The following is a 24,601-nucleotide window of genomic DNA, read 5'->3' as shown; positions in this document are numbered from 1 at the left end:
TCTGCAAAATGGAGTTAAGTGGTTTCTTTCTTGGTAGCTGAAGAAGGCCGGCTCGACGTTAAGCAAGGTCTCACTTTTGCACTCATCCCAGAGCTAACACTTTCCAAGGGGAGTTTAATAAAAACAAAACCTTCAAAAAATGTCCAACCCAGGCAATGACCAGGATAATGACATGGGGGTGTCCAGATCCTCATGTTCCTTGGAGATTTAGCGGATGGCAGAACTGAACTTAGAGGAAAGATCCGTCCGCCCCAGATGGTCATTGGGAGTGGGACAGAAGTATGACCCTGAGGAAATCCTGGCTGGAATTACAACAAGGCGACATCGGCAACCGGCAGTTGCCTGGCAGGAAGCCAAAGAAGAGAATCTCATGATGTCCCACGCTATGAAACTCTTCCAGGAGGCTTGGGAGAAATGACGTTTTTGCGAGAGCAGGTCCGAAAGAGAAGCTGATTTTCCTGATCTAGAGGAGAGACCTGCAGAGGATCTGTTTCGCCCAGGGGGGCCCTGGGGGCAGATAGTGGAGCTGATCAGGATGGGGGAGCCCTGGCAGCAGCAGCTGCTGCCACAAGAGCCCTTCCAAGAGGAAGACACCCCTCCGCAGACGCCAAGTGGCAAAAGTTCCTCCTCTTGGTGTGAAATTTGGAGGTGACCCAGGAGTTTTCCTGGTCCAGGTCTGGAATTTCATGCAACAGTTCAGAGAGGATCTCCCCACCAAAGAAGCCAAGGTAATAGTTGTTACCATGGCGGTGGAGAACAAGGCAGCGGCGTGGATGGTTGCTCTGCATAACGATGACTCCCCCCTGCTGAGACACTATAATAGGTTTATGGCCACCCTGAAAAAACGCTTTGATGATCCACTCACCGAATGAAAGGCCAGAACCAAAATGAAAACCCTTACTCAGGGAAAGAATATGCTGGGTAGGTTGAAAGAGGCTTTGGTGGACAGTTTTATGGATGACCTGGACAAAGATATATACCAGAACTGTGTTAACAGCCCCCCCCCCCGCATAACCTGCAACACTGGTACAAATTGGCAGCAGATGTGGAAACCGACCTAGCCAGGGATAAGTACCACGAAGACAGTGAGAAAGAGAAAAATCCCCCTCCTGCCCCCCCGAAGGAGCTCCGAATGGAGGAAAAAGTTGGTCTGCAAGCAAGGCCCGACCTACTGCTTGTTTCCGCTGGGGGAAGGAGGGGCACCGGGCAGCGAATTGCTGCTCCAAAATTGGCCCAAAGCCCCCTGCCACTGGGGAGAGGAAGCCAGACAAACAACCTTGGAAATGAAAGGACACCGCTATAAAAGGGGTGGAACCAGTTGCAGAATTCCCTCCCATTCTGAGTGAAGAAGACCCCTCCTCTCCATCGGGGGAAAGTGAAACCGATTCCGATGATGACCGTCTGGTAAATTCCCGATCGGGCCCATGATCCTCCCAGTAGAACTTAAAGTGCCCTCTACTGGTGCCCAAGTAAAAATGCTGGCCCTTTTAGACTCTGGGTGCACACATTGCATAATTAGCCCAGAAGTGATGGAAAAAAATGGGCTTAAGATTGACAACTTAGAAGATCGATTACCTTGGCCACTGCATCTCCCACAATGGCATTGAGATGGACTTGGCGAAAGTCCAGGCTGTCATTGAGTGGGCACCTCCTCGTACCCACAAGCAATTGCAAAGTTTTTTGGGATTTGTGAATTTTTATCGTCAATTTATTCCCTCATTCCCCAGCATTGCTCTGCCAATTGCAAATCTCCTAAAATCTAAAGGGGAGGCCAAACCCAGACCCGGTAAACCTTTGAATTGGACTATGGAGTGTCAAGCCGCTTTCGAAAAATTAAAGCCACTCCTTGCAGATGAACCTGTTTTGAAACACCCAGATATGGAGGCACCATTTGTCATTCAAGCTGAGGCCAGTGATGTGGCAGTGGGGGCAGTATTACTTGAAACGAACATTGATGGAAAATTGCAGCCGTGCGCTTACACCTCACGTAAGCTTACAGAGACAAAGGAGATGGGCTATATGGGAAAAGGAAGCTTTTGCTGTTGATGGGATTTGATGACCTGGCAACATTTCCTAGAAGGGGCAAAACACCCTTTTGAAGTATGGACTGATCATAAAAATTTGGAGGCCCTGCATACCAACCTGATGATGCTTCTTGGAGATGCAACACCCGTGACACCTGAGGGATTTTCAGATTGGACAATGGGATGGGGTTGCCAGGGGTAGGGGGTTGGACAATTTTTGATATGTATGATTTCACGCGCTTTTGCCTCAGACCTTACTTTACTTTACTTTGCTGCTATCTTTTCATAACCAGAAAAATTACTCTTAATTCTGCAAAATGGAGTTAAGTGGTTTCTTTCTTGGTTGCTGAAGGAGGCCGGCTCAACAGTAACAACTGCGCCCTGTAGCCCCCTTTTCTTTTCTTTTCTTTTTTTTAAGTTTTATTGGTTTTTAAAGAAATAAAAAGGAAAGGGGTAATGGAAAGGGTTGCAAATTTTGGCAGTTACAATATGTGGAAGGTGTCCCCTCCCCCTGTACTCATGGTATTCATTTAAACAAAATTCAATACTAAATAGCAATATTTGGTATGCATATAAATTCAAATAATAGTTTCAATCAATTTATATCCAGCAGATTTTCTTACTCATTTTTGTGATCTGAGTTTTCTTGGTATTGCCCCTTCTCCCCCTGCCAGCAGAGCTCCGGCCCCTCCCGTGTCCTGTAGATCTGTTGTAGAATCATCAGGTTTATCTAGGAGTGCTTTATTTTTTTCCATAAAGGCCTGAGCCTCTATGGTTGTGTTGATTCTAACTCTTGTGCCCTCCCAGAATATTAGCATGCCTTCAGGCATCAACCATCTAAACCACACCCCCTTCTGGTAAAGTTTCTTTGCTAATTGCGAATAATTTTTTCTTTTCTCTCTCACTTTCTTGGGGATCTGTTTCAGAATGGTTATTTCTCTATCTTGGTATTTCAAAGCTTGCCCCCTTTGTGCACTCAGAATCTCATCTCTTGTGGTCTTTCTAAGAAATTTAATGTGTACCTCCCTGGGTACATTGTGTGTTCTAGCATATGCTGAGTTTACTCTATAAACCAGGTCTAGTTCCCACCCCATCTGTTGCTTCTCTTTCTGAATGTATTCAGCCAAAATGTTTGTCATGATGTCCCTTAAATCTTCATCATCTGCCTCAACCACATTTTGAAATCTAAGAAAAAAGGATATTCTTTCAAATTCTGTTTTCATCTGGTGGATCTCAAGTTCTTTGTTCCCCTTCTGCACCCCTTCCATCTCCCCCCTCATCTCAGCCATCCCTCCCTCCAAAAGATCCAGTCTCTGTGAGTTTTTACTCGTCTGGTCTTGGTTCTCTTTAAGGTCTTCTTTCATCTCCTTTAGTTGACTTTTTATGTCCTCCTGTCCCTTTAAAATTTGTTGAAACATCTGTTGAAAGTCTGTCTCAGTAGGTTTGGGCTGCATCAGCGAAGATAAAGACTGTTGTGTACTAGGACTGGATGCTGTAGATGTCGGGGCAGAGACAGCAAAGCCCAGCTTCCCCGGGGGTGGTCTTTTAGGTGGCATTATGTTGAGCAGTAAGGAGTTCAAAGTCAATACAGAGAAGGATCAATCAAGGAGGAAAAACCGCCAAGAGAGTTCAGGAGACTAAAGGTCCAAGCAGAAGAAGATTTTTCTAATTACAATTTCTGGCAGTAGAGTAATAAAATCCTTTGTTCCAGGGAATCCAATTCAACAAGAGATTTGTCTGAGTGTCATGGAGACAAAGACAATAAGCCTGAAGTTTTATGGGTGGAGTCAGTTTTCAATGTTTATAAAGACAGCGGAAGTGTGCCATCTTGCCCTGCCAGCTTCGGAGTTAAGGGACATAACAGAAAGTTTTCAAAGTTTCCAAAATTTTCAGATCATCACCTCATTTGTAAAGTTACAATCCAAAATCCGCCTTTGTTATGAGCGTGGAATCATTAGATGGCTCTCTCCCTCCCTCCTCCTCTAGGGCTGAGAGCAAAACAGTTTATAGCCGCCTGTCTGAGGGGGGGGGAAATCCCCCTCCCTCCAGCCACGCTTTTCCAAACCAAGTTGAATACAGTTCTAAAAATAGCTGGCAGTTTCTTTATAGGCAAACAAAGGGAACGGGGGGGGGGGGGGGAAGTTTCCACCTCACCACACAGCAACCGCGTCCTTCAGATTGCTCGTTCTTCCAGCTGCCTCCTCACAAAGATGCCGGAGCTCCTCCCCATCATGCTTCCCGGTGCCTAGGGCGATGCGGGGGCTCCCCCGGCCACCGCCGACTCAGGGGATCCCCCGCGGTGCTGCCCCTTCGGCAGGAGCCTCTATGGGGCGTCCTGTGCCCCCCAAGTGGTGAGGGCCCCACCAGGAGAGCGCGGGGCGAGCAGAGCCTGCCCGTCACGATCAGCAGTGGAAGCGGAAGTCTTCCCTGTAGCCCCCTTTTCAACAGATGTCTAGCAGGGGTGGGTTCCGGCAGGCACAATTGCTGGTTCGCTCGTGGAGGAAATATCATAAAGGCAATTAACACCTGGGCAGTGCCTATAATATGATACTGATTCATAATGAAATGAATTGTAGCTCCCCAAAGCTAATTTAAATAAAAGTTGGTAGTGAGTAAAAGTGCTACCTGACTCCAGGTTTTTGCTTACTTGCACACATTGTACATGAAAACCAACAACTCATATAACTGTTCAATTTCTGAAGCATCTCACAACATGTTTTTGCCAGCATGTACACATTCTCATTATATTAAAACGTTAAAGATGTTAGCTTCAATTCTCTTCACATTCACAGTTGTTTAGTTCAAGGGAAATCAATGAACTTCAAGCATAGATGATTCTGCATGGGAATGTAGCTGTGACCTTCAAACTTCAAATATGGAAGTAATTTGTTTTTAAATAAATGAATTTTCTCCTAAGGCAGTTTTGACCAAAGTATGTGTGTAATAATATGCTTTTCTTAGGTATGGTGTTACAATTGCTTCTGCTCAGTTGGCCAAAAACTGGAATATGCCTTCAAGTATTATCAACTATTTCTATTTGGTTCTAATATTAGGAGAAACCAAAAGGAACAAAAAGATATAGAGAGTAAATAAAATAAATTTATTATTATAAAGAATATAAATATTTTTTAACATTTTTAAAAGGAAGATGAGAACTAATACAAAGTAAGAAAAGGAAAAGAAAGAAATCAAAGAGAAAAATATCATATAAATAATATCATATAAATAATATCATATAAATAATAAAAAAGATATAAAGATCTTTAAGAGAGAAAGATCCTGATTATGAAGTGTTGTTATCCAAATGCTCCTGGGCTCAGCATTTGTTGTTGTTTGCTCTTTAGTTAGAAACAAATAAGAAATTATTTAAAACAGTCTATGTCCCATTTTCCAAGACAGGAAATGGGAGGAAAGAAGGAAGGAAGGAAGGAAGGAAGGAAGGAAGGAAGGAAGGAAGGAAGGAAGGAAGGAAGGAAGGAGTACATCAGCTAATTGTCAGACCTGCAAGACATCTTTTCTTTTTTAGGTTTCAGGTCACACTTTCTACTGTGGAAAAAATGGGAGGGGGGGTTGAATGGAGTTAGGTGATGTGTAGCCATAATAACATTGTTCTTAGAAAGTCAAGGTCATCTTTGTCTCTGTACCTAGTTGTCAAGCCTGCAGCCAGGTTCCTTTTGGATCATTGGCCCAACACACTTCTATCTACTATGCCAGTGATGGTGAACCTATGGCACACGTGCCACAGGTGGCACGTGAAACCATTTGTCAGGGCACGGGAGTTCACCCTTTTTAACGCCATTTTTTGCCTTCCCCAGGCTCCAGAGGCTTTATAGGAGCATGGGGAGGGTGAAAAGAACCTTCCCCACCCCTCCCGGAGGCCCTCCGGAGGCTTCATGAGCTTCCCTGATGCCTTTGGAGCACTCAAAACGAGCCTCCGAGCAAACCGGAAGTGACTTCCAGTTTGCTTGGAGGGTCATTTTGAGCACTCCGAAGGCATCAGCGAAGCCTCCGGATGGTCCCTGAAGGTTTTGGAACACTTAAAAGACCCTCCGAACAAACCAGAAGTGACTTCCGGTTTGCTCGGAGGGTCGTTTTTTGTTTTTGTTTTTAATAAAAATTTTATTGGTTTTTAAACATTTATGGGGAAAGGTAAAAGGTACATAGAAAATTTTGGCAGCTCCCGTGCTAGTGGTAGAAATCCCTCCAAATCTCACAATTTTTACAATGTTAAAGACAACGTATAAAAGATAAGCAAAAACAGAATCTTGTTCTACATTATATCAACCATGTGTTCAATCATCTCTTTTTTTGTAACTTTCTAGTATATCAACAATTACAATAATATTTCAAATGCATTTATTTTGGTGACCTTTTCGATATTGCTCCCTCCTCCCTGTCCCCAGATGGAGCCACAGCCCCTCCCTCCTTCATATCTTGTACATTACTACCTTTTTCACCACCTCCCATATTTTCGTCCTGTAGGAGAGAGCTGTGTTTTTTAATGAAGGCTTCTGCCTCCCCCACTGTATTAATTCTAATTCTGTTTCCCCTGGGAAGGCCTCCGGACAGTCCCTGAAGCCTTTGGAGTGCTCAAAATGATCCTCTGAGCAAACCGGAAGTCACTGTGAAGGTTCCAAGAGTTGCCCTAATTAATTTACGAGCCCCGGGACAAAATTCAAAGTAAAACCATTCGTTTATTAGGATTAACATCTTGGCACAGACTTCTGTGTAGCTGAAACTAAATCACATTTAATGGCATCTGACCTTTACCCCTGTGCTCCCTCCCCTCTGGCTGAGGTCATCAATCACATTCTCCAACAGGACGTTAAGGCAGGGTTCTGGACATGCGCATTCACATCCCAGTACAGAAATATGAGACTTTTGCTCTGGCCAAAAGTATGAATGGAATTTCCCTCCCCTTCTCAAGGTGATAGTAGTCATGGAAACGCCTTAGGCATTGACATCTGGCTCCCCTCACTTCCTGAAAGTGACCTGTATAAAACAAAGCAAGTTGAGTACAGGTGTATAACTTAGGGATGTGTCCCTCCCCCAGCCTTGCTTAGATTTTCTGCATGAAATTTTGCATAAGGTGATCAGCCTGGATATATCAGGTACCTCTGATAAGGGGTAGCCCTTCCACTTGATTAAGTATTGGAGTTGTCTCCTGTGCCACCTTGAATCAAGGATATACTGAACTTCATAATGGGTTTGGCCCCCTATGACCATAGGGCCCGGGGGCTCCCGGTGTAGTGGTCTCAGAGTGGATCCAATCACGGGTTTTAAGAGGCTACTATGGAATGCTGGGTGTATCTTCCCCAACAATTGAGGCAGTTTCAATTGCACTGTGACTGGGTTGATGATCTTTACTATAGGGAATGGTCCCATAAACTTTGCCCCAGTTTCTTGCTAGGCAGTTTTAATCTCAAATATTTTGTGGAGAGATAAACCTTCTCTCCCACCCGGAATGGCCATTGTGGAGCCCGGTGTTTGTCTGCCTGCTTCTTATAGGTTTGTGCCGCTTTAGCCAGTGCCTTTTTGACATTTTCCCAGGTTGCTTTCACCATTGACATCCAGTCAGCCAAGCTGATTGAGGAGGGGGGCTTCCTTGGATACTCAGGCATTAGGACAACGTCCATAGCGCTCACTATTTTGAATGGGGTGAGTCCTGTGCTACTGTGGACAGCATTATTGTACGTGACCTCTGAGAAGGAATGGAAAGTTTCCCTTCCCCCTCGATCGAGGTGTGGATCACCAGCCCTCCTTGTTAGCATATCTCAGATAAGAAATAAAACCCGATAACATGTTCTAATTAAAAACAACCTTTAATATGAAAAATAAAATAAAACAAATCTATCTAATTGTTACATTTTGGCAAGAGCAATTGTTGCCCACCTTCTTGGCAGACGAACAGAAGATTAGAAGTCTCTGGAATGTGTGATGTATTAAGAAACGTGTTAAGAAGCATGCACAGTAAATCACTTGCTGATAAGGCCTATGACCTGCGCAGTAAATCTTCACCTCGGTTAGCAAACAATTAACGCAGTGACAACCTCAGCAAAAGATAAAAGGTCTGCCCAATTGGACTGCTGATAGTTCACGTAACACCTCAGGTACTGCTCTACCATGGTGTTCAGTCTCTCTGCTGCCCCATTGGTGCTCGGATGAAATGCTGAACTAAGACCCTGAGATGATCCAATGGACCTCAGGAACTCCCTCCAGAACTTAGCCGTGAACTGGACCCCTCTGTCTGAGATAATTCTTCGAGGTACTCCATGCAGTCGGTAGATATGCTTCACGAACAATTTAGTCAGCTTGTGAGCTGAGGGTACTCCGCTACAGGTTATGAAGTGTTAACTTAACAGGTCTATTACAGTCCAAATCACTGTGTTTCCCCCACTTTTTGGCAACTCTACTATAAAGTCCATTGATATCTCCTCCCACGGCCTCATTGGCTCTGCTACTGTTTGCAGTAGTCCAGGGGTTTTTCCTGGTCGTCTCTTCATTGTGGCGCAAATGGTACAACTTTTCACGTAACTATCTACATCTTTCTTCATGCCAGGCCACCAAAATTGCCTCCAGGCTAAGTGTAAAGTCTTTAGGAACCCAAAGTGGCCTGCTGGTTTGGCATCATGACTCCTCTGGAGAACTAGAGTACGTAGGGATTCTGGGATGTAGAGTTTTGTCCCCTTCCATGCAAGGTCATCTCTCTTTGTCAAGATGTGTTGGTTGGTTTGGAACCATGGGTCTGCTAGCAGTTCAGTTTTGAGCCTCATGGTTAGGTCGCTTGTAAGTTGGTCTTGCCGGTCATGGCGTTGTCGTCTGGTGGTCACTTGGGCAGCGGTTTGGGCAGCGGGAATAATGGCATCCACTATGTGCTCCCCTTCACATTTGTACTGAGGCATGCGGGAGAGGGCATCAGCTAGAAAGTTCCTCCTGCCTGGAATGTGCTTTAAGACAAAATCAAAATGGTTGAAGTATTGAACCCATCGGACTTCTTTGGGTGATAGTTTCTGTGGGGTCCTAAGCACCTCCAGATTTTTGTGGTCAGTCCAGACTTCGAACGGTTTCTGGCTCACTTCCAACAGGTGTCTCCAGGTTAGCAGTACCCATCTCACTGCGAAAGCCTCCTTTTCCCATGCGGCCCATCATCTTTCTGTGTCTGTGAGCTTGTGGGAGGTGTAGGTGCAGGGCTGTAAGCTTCCTTGGTTGTTTCTTTGGAGTAGCACCACTCCCACTGCCCCATCACTGGCATCTGCCTGGATCACAAAAGGTTGCTTGGGGTCAGGATGCTTCAGCACTGGCTCCTTTGCAAACATTTCTTTTAGTATCTCAAATGCCTCTTGGCAGGCTAGGTCCCATGGTAGGGGTTGTCCCGGACGAGGTTTCGTTCCTGGGCTCCCTGTCTTCAGGAGGTCTGTCAGGGGTTTGGCAATCTTTGCAAAGGAGGGGATGAATTGCCTGTAGAAGTTCACGAACCCTAGGAAGCTTTGCAGCCGTCTGCGGGTGCAAGGGGGATGCCAGCTTAGGACGGCTTGCACTTTCTTTGGGTCCATCTCTATTCCCTCATTTGACACTCGGTAACCCAGGTAGTCTAACCGTGCATGGTGGAATTTGCATTTTGATACCTTGACATACAGGTTGGCTGCCAGAACTTGGCAGACCAGGGGTACGTGGTCGTCCATGGTCTCTGTGTAGATAAGGGTGTCATCTAGGTAGACGAGGACCCCCTTGTAGAGGTGCTCATGCAACACCTCGTTTATTAACTGCATGAATACCGCTGGGGCCTCCTGCAGTCCAAAAGGCATCATTTTGAATTGAAAGATCCCTAGGGGGCAATTGAATGCTGTTTTCCACTCATCTCCCTCTCTGATTCGTACTCGGTAGTATGCTTCTCTGAGGTCTAGTTTGGTGAAGACTTTTCCCTTGGCCAGGTGAGATAGCATATCCTTCATGAGGGGGAGGGGGTATAGGTTGTGTACGCACACCCCGTTTATCCCTCAAAAGTCCATACAGAGCCTCATGGTGCCATCTTTTTTTTCTTTAAAGAGGACTGGTGCCGGGACCCGTGGCTTGGCTGGCTCAATGAACCCCCTTGCTAGGTTTTTGTCTATGTAATTTCGCATCTCTTGCATTTCCCAGGGCATCATGGCATACAGTTTGGGCTTGGGTTGTCAGGGGAAAAACACCCTGTTGGAGATCAATGGACCGTGGCTGATTCCCTTCCGCATATCTTTTGAGATATTGAGAAAAATAAAAATCTTCAAAAGTATTCTAATTAATAAACAAACTTTAATACGAAAATAATAAAAGTAAATGAAACAGAAAATAACTAATTGGTTACATTTTGATAATGAAAGCTACGTTTGCCAAAGTTGGCTGCCGAACAAAGAAGAGAGGAATTTGGAATGTGTAACGCGTGCGCAATAAATCACTTTTTAGATAAGAACCTTTTTGTTTTATGACCTGCGCAATAAAGCTTTCTTAGTTTAACTCTTGAATGTCAGTTTAGGCAGTTCAGGCCTAGCAAACTTTTTAACATCGTGACACCCCTTCTTTTGCTAGTCTGGGCTGACATCATCAAATCATCAATTAAGGCACATCTTCTTTCGCAGATACTCGTGTTGATTTGCGGCGAGTGGTTTGTTAAGCATGTCTGCAATCTGATCATGTGTAGAAACATATTGCAATTTAACAAAACCTTGCTTAACTAATTGCTTTGTGTTTTGATAACGAATGTCAATGTGTCTGGACCTAGAACCTGTAAAATGTGACTCAGAAATATAAACAACAGATACATTATCTTCCATCACGGTGATTGGTCGAATCGGACGTGTCCAGATATCTGTGATCAAAGCATCAAACCACGTTAGAGAATTACAAGCATCTGAAACACAAGCATATTCAGCTTCAGTAGATGAACATGAAACAAAACTCTGTTTTCTCACTTGCCAGTAAACAGGACAACCATTTAGGAACATCATGTAACCAGAAGTGCTTTTGCGTGACTTCTTGTCGCTCGCCCAGTCGGTGTCGGCAAAACAAATCAACTTTGGTTGATCAGTGTGTGTTGGTTCTAGCAATAACTTCATGTGCTTAGTGTGTTTCAGGTATTTCAACAACTTCTTAATGCATGACCAATGAAATTGTGTTGCCTTACCTACGTGTCGTGATAAAAGATTAACACTAAGTGCGATGTCAGGTCTGGTCCAACTACTAATGTATAATAGTGAACCAATGACTGAACGATAGAGTGTTTGATCCTCGAACTCAGGACTTGGTTCATGTGTTAAGTTGTGAAAATCTGTTTGCATGGGTGTCTTTGTTGTGCTAGCATCTTTCATGTTGCAATGATGTAGAATGTGGTCAATTTTCTCTTCTTGTGAAAGACTAAACCCCTTCTGTGTCTTTTCAATTTGAACACCTAAATAAGTGCTAATGTGTCCTAAAGATTTTAGTGTGAAGTATCTCTGCAAACTTTTGGCAAAAATCTCACTCATTTTCTTATTTGGACCAATATAAACAATATCATCAACATAAACAAGAATTATCTCATATGCATTGTTAGATCATTTTGTGAACACGCATTCATCAGTTTCGGACTTAATAAAGCCCATTGAATTTAGTTTGTCAGTAAGACATAAATACCACATTAAACCTGACTGTTTCAGACCATAAAGACTTTTGTTCAGGAACCAGGTATCCCCTTCTTGCTTTCGGAATCCTGGAGGGCTTCTCACGTAGATCTCTTCATCTAGGTCTGCATGTAGATAAGCTGTGTCCACATCAAATTGGAAAACTTCTAAACCAAGAATAGTTGCAGTGGTTAAGGCAATTTTTACACTTTCAGTTCTGACTGTTGGTGAGTAAGTGTTTGTGTAGTCCTCAGGATAACGTTGAGCGAAACCCTGAGCTACCAGTCTGGCTTTGTATAAAGACTCACCATTCGGTTTCTTCTTGATTCTGTAGACCCATCGGGTGCCAATGACTTTCTTATTTGCTGGAGGTTTTGCAGGTGTGAATACATTAAGTTTCTTCAAACTGTCCATTTCATCCTGCATTGCATCATACCATTTGTCTTGTTCTGAATCAGGAAGCTGTTTGATTTGTGTGAATGTCTCTGGAGGAAGAGTAACGTTGCAAATCAAAGGTACTGGTGTTTTTGTCAGTTGCCATGAATAACGTTGTGGAGGGATTCCTTTTGTGGCCCTCTTGGAGCGTCTAGGAACATCAGTCCAGTCTTCTTCTTCATCATCATCATCCTCGTCCTCACGTTCGTCGCTAGCATCAGCATCCGCGGCTTGCGAAGACGGAACATCAGGTTGTGAAGAACTGGTAGAAGGAACATCTGCCTGCGAATTGTCATCAGGCTGCGTGGCATCTGGAACACCATCTCTAGGAAAATAAACTTCAGGATCATTGGAATGAATCCTGGACCAGCCAATGTCTTCCTCAAAATTAGCAGATTGTGAAATGACAATCACATGTTTAGTATCAATGAATTTGTACCATTTTGAATTATCATCAATACCCATAAATCTTAGTCTCTTTGGTCCTTGAGTTATAGGAGTGTTCACCATAGCATATGAACCAAAAATATGGAGGTTCTTGAGATTAGGCTTGTAGCCATACAGCATGTAGAAAGGAGTTTGATTGATTACACTGCTCCAAGTACGGTTGACAATGTAATTTGCATATTTGATTGCTTCACCCCAGTATGCGTTACTGAGATTGGCATCTTCTAGAAGACAACGCATCATGGTTTGTAGAACCCCTTGTCTTCTTTCTACGACTCCGTTATGAGCCGGTGTATATGGAGCAGATGTCTGATGAAGAATTCCATTCTTACGCATCCAGTCCTGGAAACGCTGAGACATGAATTCTGCACCACGGTCACTCTGGATTCTAGCGATGCGAACTTGGTATTGTGTAGAAACAAACGCTGCAAAGTCTTTAAAGATCTGAAAGGTCTCAGATTTCTCCCTCATAGGATATACAAATCCATATCTAGAATGATTATCTACAATTGTTAAAAAATACTTTCTGCCACCAAGTGTTGGTGGGAAAGGACCCACTATGTCAGTGTGTACCAAATCAAAAATGCGTGTTGACAGGCGTGTAGCGTGTTTGGGAATTGCAGCTGCCTTGGATTTAGCCTTTTTGCAAACCGCACAATCCAAAAACACCTTACACCCCTTTAGATCCAAACCTTTTGCGAACTCCGGCATCTTTCTAAGAACACGGAAACTGGCATGCCCCAATCTTCTGTGCCACTTGTGAATACACCTGGAATGCAAAGGTTTACCAGTTAGTGAATTCTCAACATTAACAGTTTCATGAGGACCCTCAGGCTTGCTCTGAGCAATCTGTTTCTGTTTTCTTTGTTTGTTGGCTTTAGGAGCCTTTGGCACAGTAACGCTTTCTCTCTCTGGGACAACTCTCTCTGGGTCTGCGTTGTGCCTTTTTGGAGTTTGCATACTTGCCTGTGATTGCCCTTTAGGCTTTGGCTTTAAGTAATAAACACCACCAATCAGCATGGTTTCAGCAACAATATCACCATCTTTAACTAAGTAACTTGCTTTTTCGAGGTGGTGAACCTGGAACTTTAACTCTCTAGACAAGTGACTTTGACTAAGCAAGTTACTGGTTGCTGAAGGTATGTAATAAACATCAGGGATGTGTGTATCGAGTTCTTCAATGTAAACAGTTCCTTTTCCCATGACCTTGCAAGTGTGGTTGGTGAAGGAATACAGTTCTCGATACTCGGGCTCTGGTTCGCCCATCTCTGTGAAAAGTTCCCTTCTGTGGGTAACGTGCACAGCTGCTCCACTATCTAAAGTCCACAAAAGACGTCTGTCGAACTTTGGATCAGGTTGTGGAACGTTGGTTATGGCCAGTGTTGCAAGCGGAGCTTGTGGGTCACGCCTTGGACCACGACGACCTTGTCTTCCGCCTCTACCTCTGCCTCTGGAATCTGTTCCTCTGGGCTGGTACGTGGCGGGAGCTGGAACTCGTTGGGGACAATCCCGGGTGTCATGTCCCACACGGTTGCAGGTGTAGCATTTTGGCATCCTTGGAGCGTAGCCTCTTCCTCGGAAGGGACGTCTGGCTGGAGCCTTTGGTGCTGGAGGCCGTTGCAGATGTGGGGTAGCTAACCTGATAGCTTCGTCTTCCACTAAAAGTCTGCAAACGTGGTTAACTGTGCGTTGAGCAATAGGCACGTAGTTAATCTTTGCAACAGCATCTTTCCATTCATAATTCAATGAGTTAATGATGATGCTAATCATTTGGATATCATCGATTACATGGCCATTTTGTCTCAATTCACTTCTCATTCTTTTCAGTTTGGTCAAATGTCCACCAATTCGTTCACCAGGTTTCAACTTCGAACCATGGAACTCAGACATGAGCAAACATGAGGATTCAATTGAAACGGGCCTGTAGCAATCTTCCAAAATAGCCCATATTTCTTGGACAGTTGCATCAGGTGGAAAGATACCTTGGATCTCAATTTCCATTGACATGAGTAAAGTCGTGATTGCTCTGTTTTCGAGGTCTCTTATTGCAGGCGTCCAGGGTTGACGGGGAGGATTAAAAACCATGGAATATGTGCCTTCTCTTCGAAGCAAGAGCGCAATTTCACTGACCCAGGCTTTATAATTCTCTCCTGACTCCTTTAATTTGGACTCACCAGTCAAGGGGGTGACTGTGAATACCTGCTGAGGAACAATTTGTTGCTCTGGTTGCAAATCTGGTTGTTGAACCAGGGGATGCTGGGGTTGCATCATTGGCCTTTGCGTGGCAACATCAAATTGGCTTCCTCGAATTCGCCTTTCGCTTTGCCTTTTTTCATCTAGGGAGGATTCGACACCGCCAGGGGGTGTTGAAGACTTAACCTTTGATGGCAAAGTTTGGGCTTCTGTAAAACTCATAGCTAATTCTTTAAACCTCATCATCTTTTGCTGTAATGATTTTTCTCCGCCAGCAGATGGCAGTGCAGCTTCACTTCTTGGCTGCAGTCGTCTATACGTATGCGGGAGCTCAATGGGCTCAAAGGGACCACGTGACCTCGGTGACGTGTACATGTCTCTTTGTTCTAATTGACCAATGAACTCTGTGGGGTGTGTCTTAGGCTGTTGTTTTGAAGACAAGATGGCGTCCTCAGACATTTTGGGAGTGGGGGAGCTTCTCCTACTTCGCTTTATTTCATTAAAGCACTCTCTCACCTCCCTAGTATATTTTTCAAACAGCTTTAATCGATATAGATAGCTTTGCATTTCTTGCTCATCATCTGGGGGGATTTCATAATCCCCCGGCAGTTGCCGTTTAGACTTTTGCCGTTCATTAATTGTATCTTGATAATGAGGGAGGTTTACTGACCTCAGTCCGTAGATCTTGCCTTCTGTAACTCCTTCCCCCACATCTGGCTCGGCACCTGAAGAATCTTGCTCCTCTGTGTCCGAGGGAATGGATTCTTTCGAGCGCTTTCCATGTCCGTGTTTTTTTTTCTTTTCTTTCTCTTCGACATTGCTAATTAGGCTTAGCCGGTTATCTTTAGATAGCATGAAGGGAAAATACAGCCATAAATTGTAACCATCTCAGCTTGTATCATCGGACCAACTCTGCTACCAAGTTGTCAGGGGAAAAACACCCTGTTGGAGATCAATGGACCGTGGCTGATTCCCTTCCGCATATCTTTTGAGATATTGAGAAAAATAAAAATCTTCAAAAGTATTCTAATTAATAAACAAACTTTAATACGAAAATAATAAAAGTAAATGAAACAGAAAATAACTAATTGGTTACATTTTGATAATGAAAGCTACGTTTGCCAAAGTTGGCTGCCGAACAAAGAAGAGAGGAATTTGGAATGTGTAACGCGTGCGCAATAAATCACTTTTTAGATAAGAACCTTTTTGTTTTATGACCTGCGCAATAAAGCTTTCTTAGTTTAACTCTTGAATGTCAGTTTAGGCAGTTCAGGCCTAGCAAACTTTTTAACATCGTGACATGGGTAGTTTTGCCCCGGGGATGATTTCGATTGCATAGTCTGTCTCCCGGTGGGGAGGCAGAATATCGCACTCGGCCTCGCTAAATACTTCTGCGAGGTCCTTTCTATCAGAATCAGTTCGGCCTTTGGGGTTTTGTCGGATGTGGTTGCCAGTTGTTCTTGTGGGCTCTTTTGGGGGGTTTCCAGCGTGGGTTGTGTTTTTGCTTGCTGGTGTGGGAGGGGTTGGGGGCCCCTTGAAATCCTAAGTCTTCGGGTACCCCCTTGCCACCAGATGGTCGGTCCCCACTTGTCTAGCCAGGAAAGTCCCAGTATGACTGTGTCTGTCATTTTGGGGGATATTATGAATCTAATTACTTCCCAGTGATCAGCTAGCTCTAGCCTCACTGGTTCAGTTAGGTGGGTGGCATAGGCTCCTCCCATTAGGGACCCGTCGACCTCCTCGAACCGGATCAGGTGGGCCAGTCTTTTTGCTCTGATCCCCAGTTTCAGGACTGTGGTTAGGTTGATCAAGCATCTTGTGCAGCCTGAGTCTATTAGGGCTTGAAAATCCCCCTGGTTTCCTGTTTTTGGGGCTGTGAGGCATATTGGAAAAAGGAAAGGGTAAATTGATTCACTCACCATTGGGTCATTTTCTCCCTCATATCTGTGGGAGTCCTCATATCTGTCGAAGGGGAAGTCCTCCTCTTGACGGACACCAGCAGAGCCATTGAGCCTCCCCAAAGGCAGTGCAAGGGAAAGCACAAGAGAGAGATCTCCCCTGCCTAACGCAGCCAACAGTGAGGCAGGCGAAGCCAACCAGAAGGTCTAAAGACCCCCAGAAAACTGTCTCCAAATCAAGTCCACTGGGCACAATACTTCAGGAGATTTAAATTCGAACTTAAGCACATCTCTGCAAGGAAGAACTTGCTAGCAGATGCCTTGTCAAGGAAACTGCAGCTTGACAGTCGGAGGGAGGATGTGGTTCACACCATAATTCCTGCCAACAAAATGGCAGCACAAGTCACCACTGAGACCAGACCAGATGGCCGAGTAATTCCAGCCATGACAAACTGACTGCCACACTGAAAGCAGCACTGCCAACTGACCCCTGGTTTACTGACAACAAATACGTCTTAACGATGAGAGATGGGCTTGCCTGGAAATGATCCAAGCTATATGTTCCTGTCAGTTTGAGTCTAGATGTGCTACAGAGGAGCCATGATACAAAGCAAGGGGGGCACTTTGGATTCCTAAAAACACTCCACCTCACTAGACATCAATTTTGGTGACCTAAGATGATAGCAGAAGTGGAAGACTATGTGAAAAGTTGTGCCACTTGCGCAGCCATGAAAACACGGCCAGGCAAGCCCCCTGGGCAACTGCAACAGGTGGCCAGCCCCAGCCAACCCTGGGAAGAGATTGCAATAGATTTCATCATAGAACTCCCAGACAATGGGGGAAATATAGTTATTTGGATTGTCATTGACTTATTTGCCAAGCAAGCCCGCTTCTCAGGGTTACTGTCAGCAAAGAAGCTAGTAAAGATGTTTGTCAAACACATTTACCACCTACACAGTGTACCCCGGAGAATCATCTTGGACCGTGGAGTCCAATTCACCACCAAATTCTGGAGGGAGTTCCTGAGGTCTATTGGGTACATGCAGGGACTCAGCTCAGGTTTCCATCTGAGTGGGACAAAGCGGCAGAACGGACTAGCATAATGGTAGAACAATATATCCGTTGTTACTTGGCATACTAATGGGACAATTGGTCAGATCTGCTGCCGTTCGCTGAAGTAGCGTATAATAATGCTGTTCACAGCAACACTGGATTAACTCCTTTTCAAGTTACCAGTGGCATGGGATTTGTTCCTATGCCTGAGCTGCCCAAAGAGCCTCCCTACTTGATGTCTTTGACTGAATGGATGGATGCTCTTAAAAGGGGGTGGTAGAATACCAAAAAAGCTCTGGCAGAAGCAGCAGAAGAATGCAAGAAACAAGCTGACAAGCACCACTCGCTTCAATCCACTTTCTATGTGGGAGATAAAGTTTTTCTATTGACAAAATACATATGGTTAAGGATGCCTAGCAAGAAATCAGGGTCAAAAAGTTTAGGTCCCTTCCCAATAGTCAAAATAATTAATCCAGTAATGGTTCAGCTCAGTCTGGCTAGAATCCTAGGGAAAATACACCCAGTTTTTCATTGTAGCTTGCTGAAAACTGTGATTGGGTCTAATTTAAGATTGCAGACCCAGCCACCCCCTCCTCCTGTGGTAATACAGGGAAAAAACTACTAGACTCTAGATTGTATAGAGGTTTTTTGCAATATTGAGTGCATTGGAAGGGCTGAAGCTACGTGAGTGAAAAGTTGGAATGTGAAAGTTGACAAATTAGTGAAACAGTTTCATGACAAGTTTCCAGATAAGCCAAAGAGTCCCTGGGGGGTGGGGGGAGAAGTGGTTAGTTAGTAAATGTTAACCCCCTACATTATTCTCTTTACAGGACACACTTTCCTTCTGAGGGGAGGCTGCCTGTCAGACCTGCAAGCCATCTTTTCTTTTTTAGGTTTCAGTCTGTTGCACTTTCTACTGTGGGAAAATGAGAGGGAGGATTATACAGAGTTGGGTGATGTGTAGCCATAATAACATTCTTCTTAGAAAGTCAAGGTCATCTTTGTCTCTGCACCTGGCTATTTAGTTTTCCCAGATGTCCCAACATGGCTCTTTTAATAAATTGGAACTTTGAGGAATCATTTGCCTCAGACTTTGATTTTATTTTGGATGCTATTTGGAACCCTGACACTAGTATTTACATCAGCTATGTAAATTGAATATTTCAAATAAACAAATGTTTACTAATAAAATGTCCTGGATAGTTTTTTGTATATTCGGTTTATTGCGAGAAGAAGGAAGATTTTTTTCTGTACATTACTGGAAGTTATTTGGAATTAAACACTATTCCATAATAAACACTACATTATAATAAAGAAATGAGGATTATTAGTTTTTGTATACTTCTACAACATGAAAAGCTTTCTTTAAAATTAAGAAATAAATTAAAAATATAGTATTTAAACAGCAATAGTATACTTCCCTATCATAAATATCAGTAAAGATACATATTGAGATGTGTATCATTTCTGATACACGACATTATAAAATTGAAATGAGAGTGTGACAAAAAACTTAGACTTGTCTATTTCTCTCTATTAGACATCTTCAAAAGAAAGAGATCTAATTACCATATTACAGATAATAAGTAGAATTAAGCCTTTTTACAGAGTCCTTTTATCCTTGATGTCCAAAACATGTTCTTTAGATAAAAGGAATTGACATCTCCCTTTACATTCACATCTCCAAATCACAAGCATGCCACCTGAAAGGAACCTGCTTGCTCTAGAGTCCACCAATCATTTATTTTTAAAACCATATTTCAAGAGTTTGCATTCTCATGATCCCTTTTGTCAAATTCTCTATTTGTCAGCCTTTCTATACTAACTTAGCAATCAGCCTGATTATTTGTTTTTCAAATAATTCTTCAAGAAAGAAAGGTCCATGATGCTACCAATTAAGAAAATATAGCTTCATTGACTGAATTGGCTAAATTACTAAGGTAAAAGTAGGTCAACTGTGTTTGAAGAAGTCTGAGGCAAACAATGTTTAAGAAATGTAGTTTCAGGGCACGATAGATAGATAGATAGATAGATAGATAGATAGATAGATAGATAGATAGATAGATAGATAGATAGATAGATAGATAGATGATAGATAGATGATAGATAGATAGATAGATAGATGATAGATAGATAGATAGATAGATAGATAGATAGATAGATAGATAGATAGATAGATAGATTATTTATTATTTATTTTACCGTGCTTCTAGACCACCCCCTCTCCCAAAAGGGACTCGGGGCGGTGTACAGTCCATGCAAAATATATCAAAATACAATAAAAGTTGAATATGTACAGTTGGAATGGAGGAGGTTAAAATGGAATTAAAAGAACTGTACAGAGCCAGTATATATAAATATAAATTTAAATTATAAACCCCTAAAACACACACAATAAATTAAAAACAATACCCCTAAAATAACCAGTTAATAGTGCATTTGCCAGGAGGAACAGTTGTAATTATGCCAGGCCTGCTGATCGGAACAGGTGAGTCTTCAATTTTTGCCGGAAGGAGCGGAGGTCAGTAATGGTTCTGATGTCGGGGGGAAGGTCATTCCAGAGGGTTGGGCCCATCACAGAGAAGGCCCTACTCCTTGGTGTCGCCCGTTGGCATTGCCTAGTGGACGGCACCAGGAGAAGTCCCTCTCTGTGTGAGCAAATTGGCCGCAGGGATGTATGTGGGAGGATGCGATCCCGCAAGTAACTAGGTCCCGTGCCAGGGCAGATAGATAGATAGATAGATAGATAGATAGATAGATAGATAGATAGATAGATAGATAGATAGATAGATAGATAGATAGATAGATATATTGTTTAGCAAAATTAGCTCTCTTATGAAAATTAAAGATTAACAAAATGATTTTGGCAACAGCTTTGTGGGCCAGTATTCATGAACTCTGTTCTCTATTCACTGCTATAAAATAGTTATATACCGTTTAAATGTTGGTCTGACCCAGTGACGTGCGGTGAGGGTTATGGCTGGTGAGGCTGGTGACGTCATCAGGAAGGCGGGGAATGGGACCACGTGTGCAGGAGGCTGAGGCAGCCTCAGCCTCCAGCACACGTGGTCCCATTCTCCGCCTTCCTGAGTGAACATTAAGGGGACCGCGGAGTGCACTGATCCGCGTAGCATTGCTTCCTCCACCGGCGCCAGTCCCTTCTCCCACCCACTCCTTAAAGGTCTCCCACCAACCCAAAGCCCAATCCCCAGCTCCCTCGGGCAAGGCTTGAGTGGGGTGAATGGGAAAGCAACGAAAGGGGCTGCGCTTTCACCCCGCTCAAGCCTTGCTGCCTGCAGCCACTGCCTGCCCTCGCAGCCCCTTTCGTTGCTTTCCCATTCAGGCGGCTGCGCTTTCATGCCTTTGTCATCCGGCAGCGCTGACATTTCTGCCTCCGCCCTCCACAGCTCCCGGGCGCACCCGTACGGAGGTAGCCAGAATGGCGCCGAGGCAGTCCGGCAGGCGAGCGAGCCTCGCCCGCCGGACTGCCTTGGCGCCATTCTGGCTACCTCCATCCGGGCGCGCCCGGGAGCTGCGGAGGGCAGAGGCAGAAATGTTGTCAGCGCTGCCGGATGACGAAGGCACAAAAACGACTGTCGCTTTCGTGCCTTCGTCATCCGGCAGCGCCGACAACATTTCTGCCTCCTCAGCTCCCGGGCGCGCCCGGATGGATGTATATAATATTATAATATTATATATATAGTATATAATATTATATACTATTATTTCATGAAGAGAGGTGAGGCTCTGCCTCCCCTGCCTCCCCTGACCGCACGTCCCTGGTCTGACCTCTCCTGTAAGAAAAGCCTATATATTTCCATGAAATTAGCATAGTGCAAACTAATTCATTACCTCAGTCTTATTGGTTATGTTTTAAAAAATGTAACGAACAAAAGGAGACATACCAAATTTTGCTGCAATATGCCCACCTCCAAAACCAACGTATTTTTGGATCTTTTTAAACATGTGTATTTTTATCTTGTCTTCTCTAATTATTAAACGCTACGCCCAATTATTTTGAAGTCATATTATTGGTTAGTGTTCATTTTCATCATATATTTCTGCAAAACCCCTTCAAAAATTTTAAAATAAGAAGCCACATTTTTAACAAAGAAATTATAAAACACCAACCTATTTGTAATAAAAACAAGTATTGTGCATAGTTTAAAAGTGTTCTGGAAGTAATTATCCACAATAAATGTGTCATTTGCTAACCTAAAATTAAAATTGCAAAACATTTGCAGTAACTCTGGTAGTAATTTGTTTTATGAAAAATATTATGAGTATTCATAAGCAATTTTTTAAACTGAGTCCAGGGGAAACTAAATCAGGTTTTCCCTCTAAGTTTATTTTTCACCTCATATCTCTTTTTATTTTGTGGTGGAGAACAGTTGCTTAAAATTTAGTAGGCTTGTGGTGTTTAATCCTTACATATTTCCTGCAGTCTTTTCTCTGTTTTTCTGTACTTTTTTGTTGATTCCCTCTGAGTGAAGTTGCTTCTTTTCATCTTCCTTTCTTCATTAATCCTCAGTGACATGTAGTGAGCAATCTAAGCCATTAGAATCTTACTCTTATCTCTTGAGAAAGCAATTGAAATCATATCTTTGCATCTAGGATTTACAGCTGTAACAAAGTTATGCCATTTTGATCTCTTAATATGCTTTATTCAATGATCTTTCTGTTCAGTACAATATGCAGTCCACCCTATATACTGCAAAATGATTTTTATATAACATTGAAAAAAATGATAGGCCGATATATGCATACTGGCTAAAGGGTAGATTCCACAGAACAAGGCTCTTTGTGTTAAGACAAAAGCTGACAATCTTGTAATAAAAAAAAATACATTCAACATTGCTCAGAGCATCAAAGTAAGAAAAACCATATCATTCACAAGAAAATGAGTTTCAAGCGGATGCTTTGGATTGGATTCTTTATTTTTTTAAAAAATTGAAATATATCTATTTAAAGGTTTATGCTCCACTTCTCAACTCTCCCCCAAATAATAGGAAATGTTGCTGTCATTTGGCAATTATGAGATAGGATTTCAGAGCTACAGAAAAGAGGTTTATGGATTGCACAAGGGAATGTTGTTTGGTTGCAGGCTAAAGAACTAGCAATAGCACATTTCCCCCACCCCTGAAATTAAGCTTCAGTTCTGACCCTGTAGTATTCAGTAAATGGGCAAGAAAACTAAGGTTACTTAATTCTTTTTATAGTGATGCTGAATTTAATTTGTTCAGTATTAAAAGGCAACTCTCCAACACGTCTGTTTGTGGTATGTGTGTGATCTGTGTAAAAGGACAGCTCTTGGTATTAAGAAAATGGTTTTATAGTATGACCAAATACTCCTTTAATAATTGGTGCATATTGGGAGATAGTTGGAAAAGTTTTCTGCAGTTGCTAGGCAGTTTGATTCTGAGTAATTCTCAGCTTGCACTGGTTTTCTTAAGACATGGACATTTGGCAGCAAGACCCTTTTCTTGCTCCAAACAGTAGCAGCTCTAATAAGTTTATGTATGGTTCAATTGCAGAGATTTGCCATAGATGAAGTGGCTGTAACCCCAGGCCTGTCTTGGAATTGAATTAGTTTTGACTGACAATTTGTAATTAAAGGAGGCCCAAAGAGGGCCACTGAAATATTGTACTGGCACTGCTCAGGTCATCATAAAATAAATTACAAGGATGATATAGGGAAAGCTTGTGTCAGACACTAGATTGTCTAGCCTTTTATTCCTTTTCACTGTGGCATTTAAGTAGGCATTGCTTTGCTTTGAAATTTTGGCAGTTTTTATTTCAAGGCTGGATCCAAGAAACATTTGCATGATAATCCTATATGTGTTATTTATTAAAACAATAGCAATGATTTGGAATTATTTAGAAGTCTTTCTGCTGGAGATAACAAATCACCAGTGAAGACTTTGGAATCTAGAATGTTTTCAGTGTCCAGATGAAACATACCAGTCCAAGCCTTCTTTCATACTTTCAATGAAATCCATCATATTAGAAAACATTTAACCTTTTTTCTGAGAAATTCATATTTTCCACAGAAGAAACAAAGAGACCACCTATTGTTTTAATGTATGGACACTATAATGTATGTTTTGTGCCTTAGGCTTTTTGGAGCTTTCAAAGTAAGAATCATAATCAAAACTGGTTTGCTGAAGTGGAATGTGATCTATGTTATTTTTTCATAGTTACATATTTTATGGTACAATAAAAGGATATGTATTTGCTCAGCTTACACAAAAAACAGCCAAACCAATTCTCAAAATGTAATTCTATACCACTTATAGCTTCTGAACTAAGTGTGTGGAATTCCAAATCATACCTCAAAATCAGTTTAGTGCATATTTCCAATCAAATCAAATTGAGTAACTCTGATTAGGAAACTCTATTGTTTCCGGACAAGCTTTTCCATTAATATAAAATGAAATAAAAAATAAAATATTTTTTTCTTGATTCAATGGCAGCCAGTAATTTGACCCAAATCAACAATCTTATCTTTTTTTTAAAAAACTCCAAAACCTTAAATAATTTAGAAACATGATTAAATCACTTCAGAACAAGTTTCAGAATTATTAGCATCTGCAACCCACTCTGGTTATTGAGAAGTGGCATCCACTACATCCAATAGAACTAATAAACTTCCATTGGACATTGGAAATAGTTACCATTATTTTTTTTTGTATACATGTGCTTTTCTAATAGTTTACAAATATACAGTTATTCTTATGCAATTGATAAAAGATGCCCTAAATTATTGTTAATGCTGTACAAAGATTGTAATTTTTCTGGATATTTATAAAAACAATTCACTGAAAAATTAGACAAAAACAATAAAACATGCATCACTGGCATAAAATGAATTGACTGCACATTTTTACAAGACTTCAATATGTGGAACTATTTAACAATA

Source organism: Natrix helvetica (genome assembly GCF_964273705.1).
Source record: "Natrix helvetica genome assembly, chromosome: 6".
Classification (NCBI taxonomy): domain Eukaryota; kingdom Metazoa; phylum Chordata; class Lepidosauria; order Squamata; family Natricidae; genus Natrix; species Natrix helvetica.
This window is presented reverse-complemented; position numbering follows the sequence as displayed.